Genomic DNA, 19,535 nt, shown 5'->3' with positions numbered 1-19,535 from the left:
GAGGGTTTACAAAAATATCATTGTTAAAAAATATCAAATGTATTGGTCTAAAATCAATTAAATCTCTTATACTAATTAGTTTAAAGTCCTCTGTTCTCTGGACAGCAATTGCATGGAAATGGTTATGGAAAAACTTTGTAACAAGTATCCTTAAGAAAAACATTTTGATTTTCACTTTCTGGTGAAATGTGCATAACTTCTCAAACCGTTTTCCTTAAGAGTAATGGCAAGTTTGTCGTTTTCTGCAACAATGATGTATTGGGCGGAGGAGGAGGGATCTCCAATGCACACCAAGTGGGGCTGGCGATGTTCTACTGATCTATCAGGAGGATTGTTCAGCACACTGGAGATGCTGGTTCCAGTCTGTTATTTTAAAGAAAGAACAAGAACATAAACAAATCATTAGACATATGCAGGGTTTCAAGCAATTTACAAATTGACAATACTCATTTTACATTATACCAGATATAACATTGCACCATAAAACATACAATATAGGCGTTCCGTACTATAAGCACACAAAAGAAACATTTACTATAGGAGGGGCCTACCGGTTTTATATCCAAAAGGTAGCCCGAAGCTGACTTCACACTGCATTTGGTGTTCCCTTTGCCCCTGCCTGATGCAGTGGGGGGCAGCAGATGGACAAGCTTATGAAGAGCTCTGTAACATGAAACTATAAAAACAAACACAATTTAGTAAACTCTTACTTTCTTGTTAAAATCAATTGCATTCATTCACTGTAGCACAAAAGCTTAAGAGAGATAATTCCTCCTACCATCAATCATCCTCAGGAACTGGTGGCAAGGCAGCTGCAGGTTCACTTGTGGACATTCCCTCCCATTTTCGGATGAACAGCAGCTTTTCCAGGAAACATCTTTCCAAATTCTGTGTCAAAGTACATAAATGGACAAAATACAGTCATTTGAATAATTAGAATGATATCAGAGGGATTAAAGACAATTCATCCAACTTTCATTATTTTCATTGTCCCAAAACAATATGCACTCACCATATATGGCATGTCCACAAAGCGTGTAAACTCTGCAAAAACCTCCAACGTTGGATGTCTAGCAGCAATCCACAACCTTGTAGCTGCAACAAAATAGATTATTATAAATTTGATTTCACACCATATTGTGAACACATAACTTATTTCAACTTCCATACTGTTTATTTTTTGAATCATTCAGCATTTCCAAAATAAGAACACACAATCTGGGTGACTAACGTTAGCGAACTGGTCAGAAACGAAATGTTACTTTAGGTTATTATCAAAATGGCAGCATTGATTACTGTTTCATTTATGCGTCACATTATTGCTTAACCTGCACCCCAAAAAAGCAAACTACACACTCTATAAACTATAAAAGATCATCATAACATTGTGCATAGATGTAGAAGCTAGTTCAACACTGGGTCTACTAACTGCACGCAATATCGTTTCATCAAACCGTGTTCACTAACGTTAGTGTCGCGTTCGGAATGCAAATGTGTTTTCCCTTGGCAGCGTGGTAGCTTCTAAATGCATTAAGTTCATTCATCATCGTTAACTTGCTAGACTATTTGTGAACATGTTCTAATGTTATGTCGTGGAGCAGAAGAGATATAAGTGCATAGGCCTATAACAAAAACGACTACATTCACGTTACCTGGCCTTATGTCTATTATGGCTTGTAACGTTAACCACCGATTGTTCAGAATAAAACGGTCACCGTTATCTATGCAAGTAAAAGTGAATTAGCTGCTAAATAAATAACGGTGGTTATCATGATTTATAGTAGTTATAGTAAGTTAGATAGTGTTGTAACTTATCGTAATTTGTAACGTAGATAGTAGTTTGTAGTTTTGACATCCTGAGCCATAACGTTAGCATTTCATACCTTGTTAGTACTACAAGGTCATACCATTTCCCACAAACCTTGCTAACGTTAGCTGTCCATAGCTAAAACTTTAGCAGCTACCCAAAATGCGGATTTACCCACATAGTAATACGAGATGACGTAACGTTAGAATATTTTAGTTTCTACATGTATGCCAGTGTTTTTCAGAGTGTGTTAATGTAAGGTCAGGATTGACTTAACATGGACTAGCATAACGATTGCTAATCAATAACCTAACGTTAGCTAGCTACTTGGCTAACAATCGATGCTGGACTTTATTATCATTTAACCTTTACAATATTGCAAGTTGCAACAGTCTTTAAAATAAACATAACAAATACGTCTGAAGACATGGGTCTACCTTACCTTTTATTCAGACATTTAATTCCACTCTATGTGCCACTTGCAACTTCTTCCAGTGCGCCAAAATGAAGTGCTGAGAAAAGAACCTCTCCTCTCAGGGTAACGGCTCATCCAGGACACCAGGGATTGGCCAATAATTTAACACATTTTGTGTTGGGCAGTATATTCCAGTAATATAACACAGTAACAACACAAAATAACACAAATTGTGTTAAAATTGTGATAACACAAAAAATGTGTAATTATTTAACACATCATTTTTGAGAGTGTACTACTACGCTAGGTCGAAGTACTCCCAAGTGCTATTGCGCCACACATTGTAGTTCTCCGGTTTATTCGCTTGGAAAATCGCCACGTTTCATGTTGCGTGGCCGTAGCATTTCTATCAACTACTCGTGCAACTGTATTTAAGTCGGTAAAACGTGGATGTTTTTGATTACTTCTACGCTTAGTTGCCGTCAAAGCCCGCTAGCATAGCAACATGCTAACACAGTCCAGCCGCGCACCAGAGCGTTTGAGTGCACGTACGGACACGGGAGAGGTATGACTCAACTCGTGAAAGTTAAGGTAAGAACATATATTACTACTGACATTGGGTGGCGTGTTCCTTTAAGTTTTTCCCTTAAAACTGATTTAAGGGTCCCTTAAAATAAAAACGGTTGCACAAACACCCTTAAGTTTTCTCCTTAAGGGTTCCTCAACATTTTCCCTTAGTATTTAAGGGTTTGTCCTTATCTTGTAAGAAATCCCTTAAACTGTTGCACAAAAGACCTTAGTAGTCTAACTAAGGGGAAAACCCTAAGGGACATCTGACTCTACCTTAACCATATTATTAACTGAATTGATGCTGATAAATTAAGTTTATTAAGTACTTTTGATAAAATAAAACCTCTCTGTTAATATGCTTCCTCTGTCAAATAGAGAAACATGCCGTATTGTTATTGTTTGGTTTACGTAGGCTAACGTTAACAATTCACGTGGATGTCTTAGCCTATGAGCTTCGGTTCGGTTCGCTAGGCAAAACGTTGGTGCACTGATGACAGTCAGGATCATTTCTAACTTGCCAACTAGTATTGTTCAGTTCATGTTTTACATGAACATGTTTTACTTGCTACCTGGATAATTTCCGCTAATATTATTAAGGTAAGATGAATGATAAGATTGCACTGTGTTCGGTGGGTTAACTAACGGCATCGCGGCAAAGGAAGTTAGCTGTAGGCTACAGCTGTTGAACAATCTCCGTGGAAACTATAGAATTTTCATGCCGGAAAAACCCTTTCAGTGCAGTAAATCCCTTGACGTTTCTCCTTAACTAAGGAAACATTTTAAGGTGTTCTGTGCAACACCCTTAAGTAAATCCCTTACCTGAGGAGAAATTAAGTCTTACGGGTCATACTTAAGGGAAAAAACCTAAGGTGCTTTGTGCAACCGGCCACAGACCCTTAATCTGAAAGATTCCAGGGTCTGGTTTACCAGGCTAGATCATCACGGGTGCGTTAATAAATCTACATTGCGGCGAGTTGACACAAATTATTCACTTTGACGAATTGATGTAGTTTCAGTTACTTTACTTTGAGCCATGCTCTTCCTTACTTGAATCACCTTTGAAAATAGAGGATTGAAGTAGCCTATATGGGTGTTTGGGAATGAACGTTGACTGAGATGCTTTTTGAGACCTTGAGCAGAAATGTCCCAGCCCGTTGTTTAGGATGCATCATAGACATAGACATCTTTCAGGTAGCCTATATATTTTCCATTAAAAAACCATCACGTAGCGAACGTGTTGTGGCTAACTCACTTAGCTCCTGTTAGTAGCCTAGGTTATGGTCATAAGCAAATGAGATGACAGTCGAAAGATACAATTAGTGCTGTTATCGATTTGCTTGGTAGCCTATAAAGGCATTTATGGTTTTCTCGAATACATCAATAATCAAATTGGCCTCCATCACTCAACCATGCTAACGGTACACTGTAAAACCTAGGAAGTTAACTTAACTCAAATTATTTGAGGAAACCGGATGCCTTGAACCATTTGAGTTTGGTAACTCGTTTAAAATAAGTGTAAATAAGTCATTAATCTGAGTTATGAGTACATGTGTATTTTGTGTTGGGATAACTTACAGGAGTCAAGTAAACTATACTAATTTTATTCACCTAATTCAACTCGAGTGAAATATTTGCTTTCCACTCATTTCAATTAAGTAATTATGACAAGTAAGAATTACATAAGAATGACAGAAATTAACTATCTGAACACTACCTTTTCTGTTTGAGCAGTGGCTAATATCAATAGAGTGAATGTACTACTCAATCCATTTAACAAAACTGATTGCCTTAAACCAGGGGTCGGCAAATAGTGGCCCGCGGGCCAATTTTGGCCCGCCATCTATTCTATCTGGCCCGCGAGATGACGTTAATTTGCTGTTTAAATAATAAAAAAAAAAAAAATGAAATTTTTTTTAACCCCATGTTTTTAAAAAGAAAAAAAGGCCTACAGCAATCCCATCAATTTCAAAACATTTATTGAGGTATAGATGATAGTCCTACTAAAGTGACAAAACAACAGGTGGAACATCCTTGCAGTTATCCATGACGCACAGGTCGGAACGGTATTGGCACGCGAGTGCGCGTAATCTTGTGCAAAAAAAAAAAAAAAAAGTGTCCTGTCTCCCTCTTCCAGTGGGCAAGGTCAAAAATAGCCTATGTTTCGTTAAATTAATAGGCTTGGCATTAATAAATGCAGGCAGGCTCAACACATACCTCTGCTTCCATTCTTCTTTGTAGGTCCTGCATTCTGAATCAATTTTTCTTTTCAAGGCTTTTGACAACGACATTTTGCATCGATAACTAGCATATAGCAATGTTCAGCTAATCATTTACACGTCATCCAAAAGAATAATATTTGTACACATTAGTTACGGCAAGTTGCTAGGCAAGTCGCCTGTTTCATGAGAGACGACAGGAGATGCAGCAGGCGGCATAAAAACAGCGCACATAAGCAAATAAACGTTTTTAATGGAATTAAATTAAATGCATTTTAAAAGTTAGATGATGTTTATTTTAATATAATATAATAATTCATAATTTAAATAGTAGGCCTATAACCCCCCCCCCCCCCATTACAAAAGCTATGGCCCGCGATGCCATTGTCTGAAAAAAAATTGACCCGGGTCCAAACGTAATTGCCGACCCCTGCCTTAAACCATTTAATTTACTGTAACTCATAAAAAATATGTATCAGGAGACGGAAATATATTAAATCCATTTATTATTTGGATAATTTGCAATACAAAAACACAGTTGATGACAGATTCTGTATTTAACAACATTTTACATTTTCAATAAAAACAAATCACAAGTTGTTTGTTAGTAAAAGTGTTTCTTTACTCAGAATGAGGTAGGGATACAAGTGAACAGAGCAAAAAAGAAATGCAACTTTGTCTGCATCCTCCTTTGAGTGAGTGAATGAGAGTGTGTGTGCACACGCATGATGTCCTGTGTGTGTGTGTGTGTGCGCATGTGTGTGTACACGGATGTCGTCCTGTGTGTGTGCGCGCGCATGATGTCCAGTGTGTGTGCGCATGATGTCCTGTGTGTGTACACGCATGTCGTCCTGTGTGTGTGTGTGTGTGTGTGTGCGTGCATGATGTCCTGTGTGTTTGTGTGTGTGTGTGTACATGCATGTCATCCAGTGTGTGTGTGCGTGCGTGCGTGCGAATGATGTTGTGTGTGTGTGCGCGTGCGTGTGCATGATGTCCTGTGTGTGTGTGTGCGCATGATGTCCTGTGTGTGTGCGCATGTCATTATGTGTGTGTGTGTGTGCGTGCATGATGTCCTGTGTGTTTGTGTGTGTGTGTACATGCATGTCATCCAGTGTGTGTGTGCGTGCGTGCGAATGATGTCCTGTGTGTGTGCGCGTGCGAATGATGTCCTGTGTGTGTGCGCGTGCATGATGTCCTGTGTGTGCGCATGATGTCCTGTGTGTGTGCGCGCATGATGTCCTGTGTGTGTGCGCGCATGTCATCGTGTGTGTGTGTGTGCGCGCGCATGATGTCCTGTGTGTGTGTGAATGATGTGTGTGCGCGCGCATGATGTCCTGTGTGTGTGTGTGCGCGCATGTCCTCCTGTGGTTGTGTGTGTGTGTGTGTGTGTGCGCGCGCGCATGTCATCCTGTGTGTGTGTGCGTGCGCGCATGATGTCCTGTGTGTGTGTACACGCATGTAATCCTGTGTGTGTGTGCGCATGATGTCCTGTTGAGCACAGAAAGGAACAAGACCTGGTGTGTCCTCATCTGTGATTGCCAACAGCGCGACTGCTCCTCCTTGGTTCTCATTAAAGTCTTCTTCCTGAAAATGTTGCAAATACACATGTTGTACATAATTATCAAATACACTATTATTCAAGAAGTGTGAATGTGTGTGTGTGAGAATGAATTTGTATGTGAGAGGAGGTAGTGTCTGTCTAACGGTTCCTACACACAGTTGCGTTCCGTCAACGCATGCCAGCGGGTGTTCCCGACGGTAGCTATGCAATTGACTTGAAGTATAACCGTAATTTCGTAATTTGATTGGTTGGTGCTGTCAGTCGATTGGCTTGATTGGCCGGTGCAGCAACAGCTGAACTTCTCAACGCGAGCGGCGGGAGAAACGCGACACAACGGACCCACAATTCAGTTCGGCTGACGGGAGCCCATATAAAGTGAATGGGATGAGTCTCCGACAACGCAACGCACGCAGCTGTGTGTAGGAGCCGTAAGTTTATGTGTGTACATGAGACACTGTACGTGTGAGTGTTATGTTGTTTTGGGAGAGTGGCAGGAAAGGAATGCACAGGTGAAAATTAGTGGAAAGCAAGTGAGGTCTGAGGCCTTTGTAAAATCAGAGCTGAGAGATATAGGCCATACCTTGCAACTTCTGAATATCTCGGAAGAATCTTCCCGCATGTAGAGCGACAAACCGAATGGTACTGCTGTTCTTGCTGCCTGAATATAATTTTTATCCTGTTGGACAGAAAGGTTATTTTGTGAATTTGCACACAGTATGTAGTACATAAAATAGAACAGTGTAGATTAGTGCATACATATTCCATAAATTACAATTAAGTATGGGAAAGAGACATAAGAGAGAGGATGAGAGGGAAAACAACGTTTCTGTATCAGATAGACATATAGAGAGAGCTAGTGATGGGAGAGAAAAGAAGATGCTGTTTAAGATGGATGAACAGATAGATATAGGAGAGAGGAGAAAGAAGGAAAGACGTTTCTGATGGAGAAAGACAGATGTAAATGTTTCTACTAGATGGATAGATAAATGTATAGCAGCTAGATGGGAGAGAGAACAGAAGGGGGAGAAAGAAGCTTCTGTATCACAGATATATATAGAGTACGAGTGATGGAGAGAAAGGAAGATGTTTAGGTTAGATAGCTAATTAAAAGTATCTGCATAACAGTACAGTACAACCTACCATTCATCAACCCTTGCATAATGTTTACCTCCATACTGTAGTCAGACAGAAGTTCAGCAACCGCGAGACCGTTTCTGCTTTAACAGCCGTGGTGTATGTTTATCCAGCGACCCAAAAAACGAGAATGCCAGGTTCTGGTTGGTGATGCGATGAAACTCCTTGTATAGCTGTGTAAAAACAACAAACATCAAACAGATTAGACAACAATTCCAATAATTCATGACTATAATTCTAACAGATCATCAGCTCTTCACTTACTTGTCATCACTAAACAGGGCAAATGTGAAAATAAAAAATATTTAGTAATTGTTCTAATGTATAATGTTCTAATGTTTGACTATATAAATGTTCGCAATCTACCAAGCTAAGCGCTAGCCGAAGGTTGGCTCAACATGTGGCTTGCCCATTAGCTCAAGTTCATGTTGAGTGCTGGTTGCCAGCAACACGTGTCGAGTAGAAGCTAGCTTCTACAAGGAAAAGTTAGCCTCTCTGTTCCCTCCACTTTCACGCTGTGCCTAACGTTAACACGCTTTTCCAAAATAAGTGTGAACTACGGTCTCTGGGGGCTTATTGCTTAATTCGAACTCTAACAGGTTCGCCTGCTTATTATATGTTTTGTTATTCAACAGCGGGGGGGTTTTCCGTCGTGTTTGACTATATTAATGTTAACGTTAGCAATCTAGCTTCTACTAAGCTAAGCACTAGCAGAAGGTAGGCACAGCCATATACAGTACATAATGTCTATTATCTATTAATAATAATATATTATTTCTCTAGCATGTCTATGGGCTCATTATGTGGCTTACCCATTAACACAAGCACATGTTGAGGCTAGGTAATGAATATCGTTTTTCTCTCAGTTTCATACCGACATACCTTTACGGCAGGGGTCGGCAATTACGTTTGGACCCGGGCCAATTTTTTTTCAGACAATGGCATCGCGGGCCATAGCTTTTGTAATGGGGGGGGGGGGGGGGGGGGGGTTATAGGCCTACTATTTAAATTATGAATTATTATATTATATTAAAATAAACATCATCTAACTTTTAAAATGCATTTAATTTAATTCCATTAAAAACGTTTATTTGCTTATGTGCGCTGTTTTTATGCCGCCTGCTGCATCTCCTGTCGTCTCTCATGAAACAGGCGACTTGCCTAGCAACTTGCCGTAACTAATGTGTACAAATATTATTCTTTTGGATGACGTGTAAATGATTAGCTGAACATTGCTATATGCTAGTTATCGATGCAAAATGTCGTTGTCAAAAGCCTTGAAAAGAAAAATTGATTCAGAATGCAGGACCTACAAAGAAGAATGGAAGCAGAGGTATGTGTTGAGCCTGCCTGCATTTATTAATGCCAAGCCTATTAATTTAACGAAACATAGGCTATTTTTGACCTTGCCCACTGGAAGAGGGAGACAGGACACTTTTTTTTTTTTTTTTGCACAAGATTACGCGCACTCGCGTGCCAATACCGTTCCGACCTGTGCGTCATGGATAACTGCAAGGATGTTCCACCTGTTGTTTTGTCACTTTAGTAGGACTATCATCTATACCTCAATAAATGTTTTGAAATTGATGGGATTGCTGTAGGCCTTTTTTTCTTTTTAAAAACATGGGGTTAAAAAAAATTTCATTTTTTTTTTTTTTATTATTTAAACAGCAAATTAACGTCATCTCGCGGGCCAGATAGAATAGATGGCGGGCCAAAATTGGCCCGCGGGCCACTATTTGCCGACCCCTGCTTTACGGGAACAGGACAGTCTCTGGCATCTTCAGCGATGAACCAACGTTGATATCTCACGGGGATGGGGAGGGACTCTTCTTCACCGTACGGCCCAGCTCCAATCAGTGCAAAACCTCTACAACGTTTTAGATTGACAGCTGAACGCCAACACAATGGTATTAGTGAGCTGGGACCGGCTGGGACACACGTCGTAAAACTCGCCTCCTACAGACTTTACTGTAATATAATAACAGGATTTATGGACTATGCAATAGCGGTTTCTCATCTCATAAATAAAGTCTAATCGTAAAAAGCCGAACTTCAAATACTACACGAACATTATCATCTACCGTTGTTTTTCAAGATGGCCGCCATGTTGGAATATTTCTCCCTGTTGAAAGCTTTGGCATAGGCAATCTGATTGGTTGATGCACGGATCACGTATGCGTAGGCAGAAGAACTTCACTCATTTCAATCAATTGTTTCCTACTCAAATTTGAATGAAACAAAAATGTAAACTTTATTTGTTTAAGTTATTCTCACAACCAGTCCCCTAATGAGTTAAACATACTTTTAAGTCATTTCAAATTTCTGCTGTTTTTGATTACTCTTAACTTAGTTTGACTAGTAAGATACACTGTTAGGTTTTACAGTGTAACATTATTTTACCTACATTCTGCTATTGATAGGATTAACGTAGCCTACCTGCAGTAAAAAACAAGCATGTCCGATAAACATTCTCAGATTTATTTCGGCTTCAAGAGGAAATGGGAATTACATGTCATGCAGAAATCATCCTACCCTTAGACGTTCTCTGCGGTAAACTACTGTAGCCTACAGTCTTGTCCTTGTAGGAAGCGTAGTGTCTTTCCAACCCACTTTAGATTAATATAACTTCCAACAAAATTACGTCTCACTGCAACGATGCGCCATCTAGTGGACAAATGACTACTTATCGCCAATACTGGAAATGCAGCCATGATGATGATGAGAAATATTATTTTGGCTTTGTTTTAATCCTACTGAATTTGTAATTATGTATTGGCCGTTCTAATACCGATAGTATGTGGGTGCCTGTGTGTGTGTGTGCATGTGTATATGTGTGCACCACCCTCTACAGGCCAATGAGTGTACAGTCACTAAATGTACACATAACTTAATTTTTTAGACCCCCCCCATGGATGAAATTCTACGAAACTTGGCATACCCCCAGAGAATGTCAGGTTAATCATACACATAAAATTTGGTGCAGTTCTGAACGTCTTTACTGAAGAGTAGGGGTGTAACGGTTCATGTATTCGTATTGAACCGAAATGGTACGGGCGTCACGGTTCGGTGCATGAATTTACACGGAGAATACACGGTATAAAAATACATAAAACTCGTGTGCGGATTAATTAATGTCATGCGCGAGTTACGGGAGTTCTTTAGCGACACCTGTAGCCTCGCCTTAGCTCTGAAGCTCTGATTGGCCTATGTTTTTTTTGTCAGGTCGTCGGTCGAGTCCGTCAGTCATTAGCAGCACTAAGGTTAGCATCTAGACCCACAAGAGTTAGAGGATCCGCTGGTCTCTTTAAGATCGCAAGTTTGAGAACTTCAGTTACAGTAACGTTAGTACAGGCGAAAGAGTGGTGGATAAGATGAAACTGTGTGTCGGCGTTGTTCAGCAGTTGTTGGGTATGTGAGTGGAAAAAATGCTACACATATTCGAAGCCATCACCCAGATGATGTAGGCTACCAATCACTGAAACGAGGGGAAAAAACTTCCCCTGCGCTTCAGCAGCCTTTGGATACACATACAAAACCAAAACCTATGGCTTAAATTAAATGATTTCGTAATGACAGAAAGCTATGTAAATCGCGTGGTAATTACCTTTATGTTGGGGTAACTTGTAACTTCTCATATGAGGTTCTGGTAGTGTTAAGTGCGTAGACAGTAATATAAAGTGACAACGCTAACCAGGCTAATAAACAAACCATGCTACGGTGAGTTAACGTCAAAGGGCAAAGTCACGTGACTTCTAGTTGTAGTCTGTTTATGAAATGAAAGGAGCCATTTCGTTTTTTAAAAAAAAGGCAAAATAGTGTGATATTTTCACAGTTAGTAGGCTAGATTATTACTTTACACACAATAAAAAAAATATTGAGGCAAATTGTAGACCCTTCCATATACAACTAAACACAGATGTTTAAGGTCTTGCTTAAGTGGATTTTTAAAAATCATTTTTCTATGTAATTTGCACTTTCAGAATTAAGAGATGCTGTAGGCCTATTTTCAGTTTTATAGCTGATTGTCTTATTTTGTTTACAAGTTACAGATGGAGTCTGGGCACTTATTGTACTGTTTAGCCTACATCTTACACACTTCAGGCTGTTGCAGATAGCTCAAGGAAGAGACTGTATGACACTAGGTGGTAGCCTACAGCCTGAGACATGTACAAAAATGCTTTCTGCATTTCTGTTTTGCTTTTTCCTCCATTGTACCGAACTCATACCGAACCGTGATGTCCGAACCGAGGTATGAACCGAACCGTGACTTCTGTGTACCGTTACACCCCTACTGAAGAGAGGGGCGATTAAAGCAGAATGATATTGCATTTTCATTTTTTACCGGGGGGGTGCAAATCACAAATGAGTGATTATGGGCTAGGTTGATGTGGGCCCTTGAGACCAACATACCATAAAAATTTCTTCATCCTCGGTGCCACGGTTCAGGTAGTTATTTAGGAAAAACTGCATTTTTTGGGTTTCGGGGGGCCCAGCGCGGAGGGGGAGTGGCCCCCGGGGACCAAACGAAATTTTTCCGTAAAAGTCTAGTGGGGCTACATACCCACCAAATTTCATGTGCCCCGGTGTTTCGGTGCCCCGGGTATCGTTGACCAAAATTTCAGGAAGTAGATGACGGGGAAAAACAGGTAGTTATTTAGGAAAAACTGCATTTTTTGGGTTTCGGGGGGCCCAGCGCGGAGGGGGAGTGGCCCCCGGGGACCAAACAAAATTTTTCCGTAAAAGTCTAGTGGGGCTACATACCCACCAAATTTCATGTGCCCCGGTGTTTCGGTGCCCCGGGTATCGTTGACCAAAATTTCAGGAAGTAGATGACGGGGAAAAAAAAAAAAAAAAAAAAACTTTGACAATCCCTATATGACCGCTTCGCTAGCGGCGGTCATAATTATGTTATTGACCATTATTACATTATGTAAGGGATAATGTATAGAACGCCGGTCATTATTGGGAAAATAAGTCCCGACAGGGCGAACCCCGAACCGGACCCCGACGCGCAGCGGCCAATAATGACCGGCGTTCCATACATTAACCCGCTTATTACACGGCTACTTGCCAAAATGAAATAATAAACTCCCCACGATATGACTTTAGCCTACATAGCCTAGCCTATTTGTTACCGTTCATCGTGGCATTTGCTGAGAAACAAATAGTTCGCATCAACACACGCTGAACTTGAATCAAACATTCTTTAGAACACAGCTGATCAACCGTCTGCTTTCACTTTTGAATGTTCCAGTCCTTGCGTAGTGATATGAAAGACGTATCAGTAGCACAAAACCCGTTGCCATTGACAGCAGTAATTATATTGGCTGCTACATCTAGGGCCCATGTGTGTGTACATATGACAGATTGTCTATGAGTGTGCTGCCAGACTTAGTCCGGTGGACAGCCCATAGAGCCCCATTGTGGACCCAGAAATGTTGAGTACACCAAAGTTTTATGATGGAAATATATAGTATGGGTTCCCAGCATGCAGAAACTGCCGGATGCTAATTTGCATATGTTGGGCAATTTGTGTAATTGAGCTAATTAGCATAAATTAGCATAATAGCCTATATTGATCATATTATAAGAGCTGCTTGGCCAAAATGGACAATGTTAGTATGTTTTTAGGGGTTACTGGAGATGCTGAGTCCATATCTGACATTTTCAAGATTCAAAATCACTATTTAAACTTAGTTTGGTCACACTGAGTTTTTTGGTACAATTTAGACAGATTTTTGGAGGATAGGGCTGTAGCGATATACAGTAGGGCTGTAACGATACACCAACCTAACAATTCGATTCGTATCACGATTTTTGACCCATGGTTTGATACGAACCTCGATTTTTCTTTTTTTGGATGGGGGGGCTAGAGATTTCAATAGCCTACCTTAGAATACCAGAGGATTACAATGTAATATATCTGTATTATTTTATATCTTGATATAAAAAGAGAGAATACTGAATGTCTGATATTTATGACAGCACACTTTATGCAGATTAGCCTATAGCTTAGGCCTACTATTTCTATTACAACTCTACCACATTCAGCTGTCTGGTTGAAGCCTGGAAATATTGTAAACAAAGTAGCATAGTTGGCTAGCTTATCCTAGTCTACTGATTGGACTGTTCAGTTTCCTCATGTGTGTTTAAGGTAATACTGTTCTCCTTGGGACAAGCCTTTTGGGAACGTTGGTATTGAGATGATCATTCAGTTCTCCCAGAATCCCCAGCGCGAAACATCATGGGAATCTCAAGCACAGTCCAGCACGCTGGCATTGCACAGCTCCCCCAACAAGCCATTGCCATCCTCGGCGCGGGCGTTCCCACATTCAGTCCAGCAATTAGTCTCTGGCACTGCCACACAGCAGGTGGGGTGCACACACCGCAAGAGCCCTACTCACCCTGGGGAACCACAACCACCAGCGGCCCAATGTGGGGCGTGCTAGCAGTCACCTGGTCTGTCGCCTCTCGTCCCCAGCTCCCTTCAGAGAACGCCCTCAGGTCGCACTTTCGCAGTGTGCACCACTGCAACATTCCTCCAACACCTGGCGGTGCCTAGCCTCCACTGCCACAGACTCCCCGGAGCTGAGCACCGTAACTGGCACTGCACCTCCGATGCTCCACTCCGTCGTCTCACCAGTCGGGGTAGCAGACTCCAGTTCCATCACAGCCGGACCACGCTGCACACAGCTACAGCTACCGACGTTGGCGTCCCTCCTCTGCTGCCTTGTCGCAGAGCTATCCTCCGCTGTTCCGGCCACTCCACACCGCCACGATCGCGCCAAGGCCTAGACCTTCTCTGTGGCTCGTGCCATCGGATTTCACACAACAAACTTTTCCCCCCCTTATTTTTCTAAAGAGCACCGGCGAACAGGCCAACTCGAAAAGGCTCCGCCAACCGTCCGTCCTCAAGGCACCACCTCCTTGCCACTCCCCCTCTGCTCTGCTCCGCAGCCAGGGCCACCGCCAACTCCAGCCTAAAGCTGTCCGGCGGAGGCAGGGGCTCAAGGTCTTCTCTCGGTGAAGTCAGTGCCCAGGCCAGCGTCACTACCTTATTTTCCAAGGCCGCTTCCTCAGACCGCTCTCCTAGTAGCGTGAAGTCCTTCTCCGCCGTGGCCACTGCATCAAAACCCTCTTCAGGCAAGCATTTCTCCCGTAGCTCAGGCGACGGCTGGTCTCCTCCTGCGGCTTCTACTGAAGGCCTCTGTAAGCTTTTTAGTACCCCTTACAAGGGTTCTCTTCGGATCCTTTTGCTTGGGCCTCCACCTAGCGGTGAGCATGGACGGATTATGAACTTTCGGGCCCCTGGGCCCAGATGTATTAAGGGCCCCCCGTTAATTGTCGCATATGTGGAAGGGGGGTTTGGAGGTCCTTCCTCAGAAATATTTTAATTTGTTTGATGTGATTTCCTGTATTCTGGTGCATTTTGGGGATGGCCAATACTAAATTCAATCAGATTCATAGCCTACATTCTGATGTGTTGATATTGAGGCAATGATTTCATGCAAAGGCTTGGGCTTCAGGGCCCCCTGACCCCTTGGGCCCCTGGGCCGGGCCCGGTAGGCCCGTGCAGTAATTCATCCCTGGCACTCCCGGCTCCTCCAGCACTGAAGAACGCAACTTGCTCCTCCATGGAAAACGTGCCCATCTACAGGTGCTGCTTTGGAAAGCAGCAGACCGTCCTGATCCACCGGCTGTGGATATAACCGCGTTTGGAGGGAGTTAGAAGACAGGTTTGAAGAAAGGAGAGGAACTTGCCCACCCTCGATTCAAGTCCTGTTGCTCCTCCTGATTTGTTAGATGTTATCAGCTGTAACTGCAAAGCTGGGTTAAAACTGTGTATATGTATCTGGAAAGTGCAGCTGTGCAGCTGGCCCGTTAATAATACTATAATACTAATTATTGTTTCTGCAAAGGCAGTGATGTTACATGTGGCAATATATTTACACAGCAAAAATAGCAGAAGGACAGGGATGAAGAGTCTGGAGAAGATGGCGACAGAACAACGGATGAGGACAGTGAGGAGTAGTAGAGGCTAGTTCTTCCCTTTGTTACTCAATTGTGAGTCACAGCAGAGGGCCAGTGAATAGCTATTTCCAAAATGATTGTGGAATTCAGACTTCAAACTTGAGGATCCAAATTATTCCTAAACACTGAACATTTTTATCCTCCAAAAATCCGTCTAAATCGCCCCCAAAAACTCAGCAAAATCAGCTTAATGAGAGTAAAAACGTGACCAAACCAAGTTTAAATAGTGATTTTGAATCTTGAAAATGTCAGATATGGACTCAGCATCTCCAGTAACCCCTAAAAACATACTAACATGGTCCATTTTGGCCAAGCAGCTCTTATAATATGATCAATATAGGTGATTATGCTAATTTATGCTAATTAGCTCAATTACACAAATTGCCCAACATATGCAAATTAGCATCCGGCAGTTTCTGCATGCTGGGAACCCATACTATATATTTTCATCATAAAACTTTTACTCAACATTTCCGGGTTCACCTTTCTGTCCACTGGACTAACTCCATAGGCTTTTGCTTTAAAATGAAAAGCCGCTCTTATTGTGAAAAAGGAAGTGGAGACTTTACAGTTCTTACACCAATCAAGAAAAGGAGGCAGAGACACTAAAGAGCTGATTGAACTGCAAGCACATGTTGTGTGAGGGCCCATGCTGTCCAAGTTGGATGCAAATTGGGGACAGTTTGATTTACTGGCCATATCCAGGGATGTGTCTGGTGGGCAAATGGTTTTCTGTTATCAATTAATATTTTGTTGGCTAGGAATGACAATTATGTCAAGCTTATCTACAGTAGATAAGCACTCATGACATGCGCTGTATGTAAGCTTATATGCTGATTAGCTCATGCAACAGCATGCGAGTAGCTAAGTAGCTTCTGCTGCTGTGTTATTTAAATTAAGTTGGAAAAATAACTGTATGTGCTGCAGATGTTAACAAAATTGGAGGTAATTGCTGTATTTTGTGTTGTTATTTTATCTTTGTTTTGTAAATGGTTTGAACCTAAACTAAACTAACTTGAAAATACAAATGATCTTCAGTAAAACAAAAAGATGATGATTGTTTGAGTTGATTCATTGAACCCTGTAGTTGGCCAAAGCCTTTTTTCAAGTTTGGACAGAAGTCAAGTAAAACTCCTGATAACTTGACAGTTGAAAACCATTGCTGTGTCAATAAATGACCAAAAAGCAACAAATAAATTTGCATCAGAATAGGAATATGGACTGCTTCGTTAAGTTCAGGGACTTGTTGCAGAGGAGAGTTGCTGAACAGCAAGATCATTCCTGAGGCACCAGGAATTAGATTAGTTTGTCTGTCGACAAATACTGTAGATAAACTGAAAGATAAGAAATCTCACAGATCAAAATGGCAAAACATTGGATCAGTTAAAGAAAGAAAGGACAGTTGCTTCAAAGAGGTGCTTCCTCAAGCGGGCTAACTACCTCAGATGGAAAGCAAGTGGTTTCAGGCTGGTGCTAAAAGTGGTACCGCCAGACTCAGAGAATGGCTGGATGAACTGGAGAAAGGTAAAAATCAATTGTTTAACTCAAGGGGAGCTGGAAAATTAGTGTAATTCCCCAAATGGTGGAATATCCCTTTAACTGAGTTGGAGCTCAAAGATGAATTTGCAAAGCTCTCTGCCAATGTAAGGCGAATCATTGAAGGAAGTGATGATTTCAGGGCTGGGCTATTGGCAGATCTCGAAGCCAAGGCAGAAGATGGTGAAGAGGCTTCATAAGGAGCAGATCAGAAGGCATCCAGCGACTGTGACCAAAACTTTGAGGAGGTAAAAACTATTGTTCACACAAACCTTTGGACCAGGTATGGGCAAGAAGTGCTAGAGGCTGTTTTTGAGCAGAAAAGGCCTGTAGACATGCATACACAATACCTATGGAAAGCATCAATTGTGAAGGCTACAAAGTCCATCTAACAGTAGTGGTGGAACTAATCAAGGAATCCTCCAAAATGAATCAAGGAATCTTCAAAAGGGCTCTCAGCCAAGCAAGGACCTAAAAGTAGCCTACAATGACCTTGAGATGAGAAAAGCCTGTGTGAAGTGTGAAACCAGGTACGACTGGACAGATAACAGTAAAAATTAAGCCAATTATACTGTTGACATTTAGTGGCACAGTAAAAGAGATTTCCATTGCTGGAGGACAGACTGGGAAAGCCTTCAAAAGCAGCCAACCGGCTCACCAGAGAGGTCAAAAAGATCCAGCTTCTTGACAGCGTGGATGAGATGATTGCTAAAGACCTTAGACTGTCAACTAATTGTACAGCTGATGACATCCTTAGAGTGCTGGCAAACAGGTATGGTAATAAGTAAACCATTTATTTAGGAATTGCTGAAGAATTGGAGAAAATCCCACCTGTCAGAGTAAATCAGCCAAGGAAAGTAGCAGACTTAATCAACAAGGCTCTTGCTGATCTTACAGATTTAAGAAGTACCTGTGCAATTAAAAATCCATTGGTGGTATAATCCAAAACGAGCAAACTTTTTGAGTTTGTGAAGAATGTCTGGTTTGTGTTAATGGTGTAGCCCAGTAATTGGATCACACAACTCAACTATTTTTACATGCTTCTCACATTCATGAAAAAACAGGAGATCTTTGAGAGGCTGGAGCACCTATGGATCATCATTGACAAGTCTGAAAAGTCAAAATATGCATAAACTAAAACTATAAAGAAAGGGGATGCCAATGAAGGATGCATTATCTATGGAGATGAGAAGCCCAAAGACTAAGACTGCAAAAGGTTTAAAGGATTGAAGCTGTGCATGCAGAGCTGTGCTTGCAGAGAGTGCTTAGGGTACCATAAGTATGATAACTGCTGCAAAGACATTTACCTGTACTGAAATAAATACTGCAAGAAGGGTGGCTCCTCAGTGATCACCACGTCTTTTTTATGTCCAAGAGAAGTCAAAAGAAGTGACTTTAAGAAACCTCAGAGCAACAATTCATCCAAGGTAAACTGTCCAGCCAAGTCCCAGGTGTTCCTCCTGAGGTCAGGTGGACTAAGAGAATGTCCTGTTATCATGATGTTGCTTGAAGTTAGAGCAAATGCAGGGCAAAAAATAGGAACCCTGATGAACCTGGCTTCGGAAAGTAAAGGTCGTTCCATGAGGACAGCTGCTGTCAAATATTAGGAGATCCAAGCCGAGAACCCCTGAGAAACACCATGGTTAAGGCCAAGCATACAGCTGCTAGTCATTGTGACTTCCTGAAGTTGTGGAGGTGGGAGAGCATCGGTGCAGCCTGTGTGCAAAATGTGGTGGATGCCGTTGTGGGAATTACCAATCTGGAGGGAAAGAGATGACTTGAGCCGAAGAAGAGGAGCTTGAAATCATAAAGGGTGACCTCATGTCATAACAACATACTGGGATGCTAAGTACCTTTGGATTATGGATCCAGCTTGCCTTCCCAGAGTGCCTCACTGTTTATACAGCTCAAGTCGAAAAAGATAACTGATAACTGGAGAGGACCAGTATGGTACGTGAGCCATTTAGTAATAACACCAAATCTTGACTCTGTCACTATTCCAGTGCGCTAAATACTTATACCAATACTTAAAAAAAATGCCCGATTGGCCACTCAAAAATCCAAGATGGCCACTAAAAATTGACCCGAATAAAACATTTTTCTCATAGAAATGCATTTCCTCAACAGTAACAGACAGAGGAGGATCCAAGGATTCCAACAGTACCTAATTTTTGAAAGCTGGGCATACGAGTCAAAAGCCAAAAGGCATGTTTGCTGAATGCAGTGCCCCCTAGGTCAAAGAGCACCAAATTATATGTCCGT

General features: G+C 41.6%; 1 long non-coding RNA gene across 1 annotated transcript; it reads right to left on the bottom strand.

The window, feature by feature from the left end:
- Window positions 1-797: 797 nt before the first annotated feature.
- LOC143103123 (uncharacterized) lies at window positions 798-2,509 on the bottom strand. The gene is made up of 3 exons (XR_012982727.1): window positions 2,250-2,509; window positions 1,013-1,095; window positions 798-888 (listed from the first exon to the last, which is right to left on the bottom strand). It is a non-coding gene; the product is annotated as an uncharacterized LOC143103123 (long non-coding RNA).
- Between the last annotated feature and the right edge of the window lie 17,026 nt (window positions 2,510-19,535).

The sequence above is a fragment of the Alosa pseudoharengus genome, unplaced genomic scaffold (genome assembly GCF_046254945.1).
Source record: "Alosa pseudoharengus isolate Yale_2024_CS ecotype anadromous, Long Island Sound unplaced genomic scaffold, YU_APseudo_1.1 YU_APseudo_1.1_scf_4, whole genome shotgun sequence".
Lineage (NCBI taxonomy): Eukaryota > Metazoa > Chordata > Actinopteri > Clupeiformes > Clupeidae > Alosa > Alosa pseudoharengus.
The sequence above is the reverse complement of the archived record's forward strand: the minus strand, read 5'-3'. Positions and strand labels throughout refer to the sequence as shown.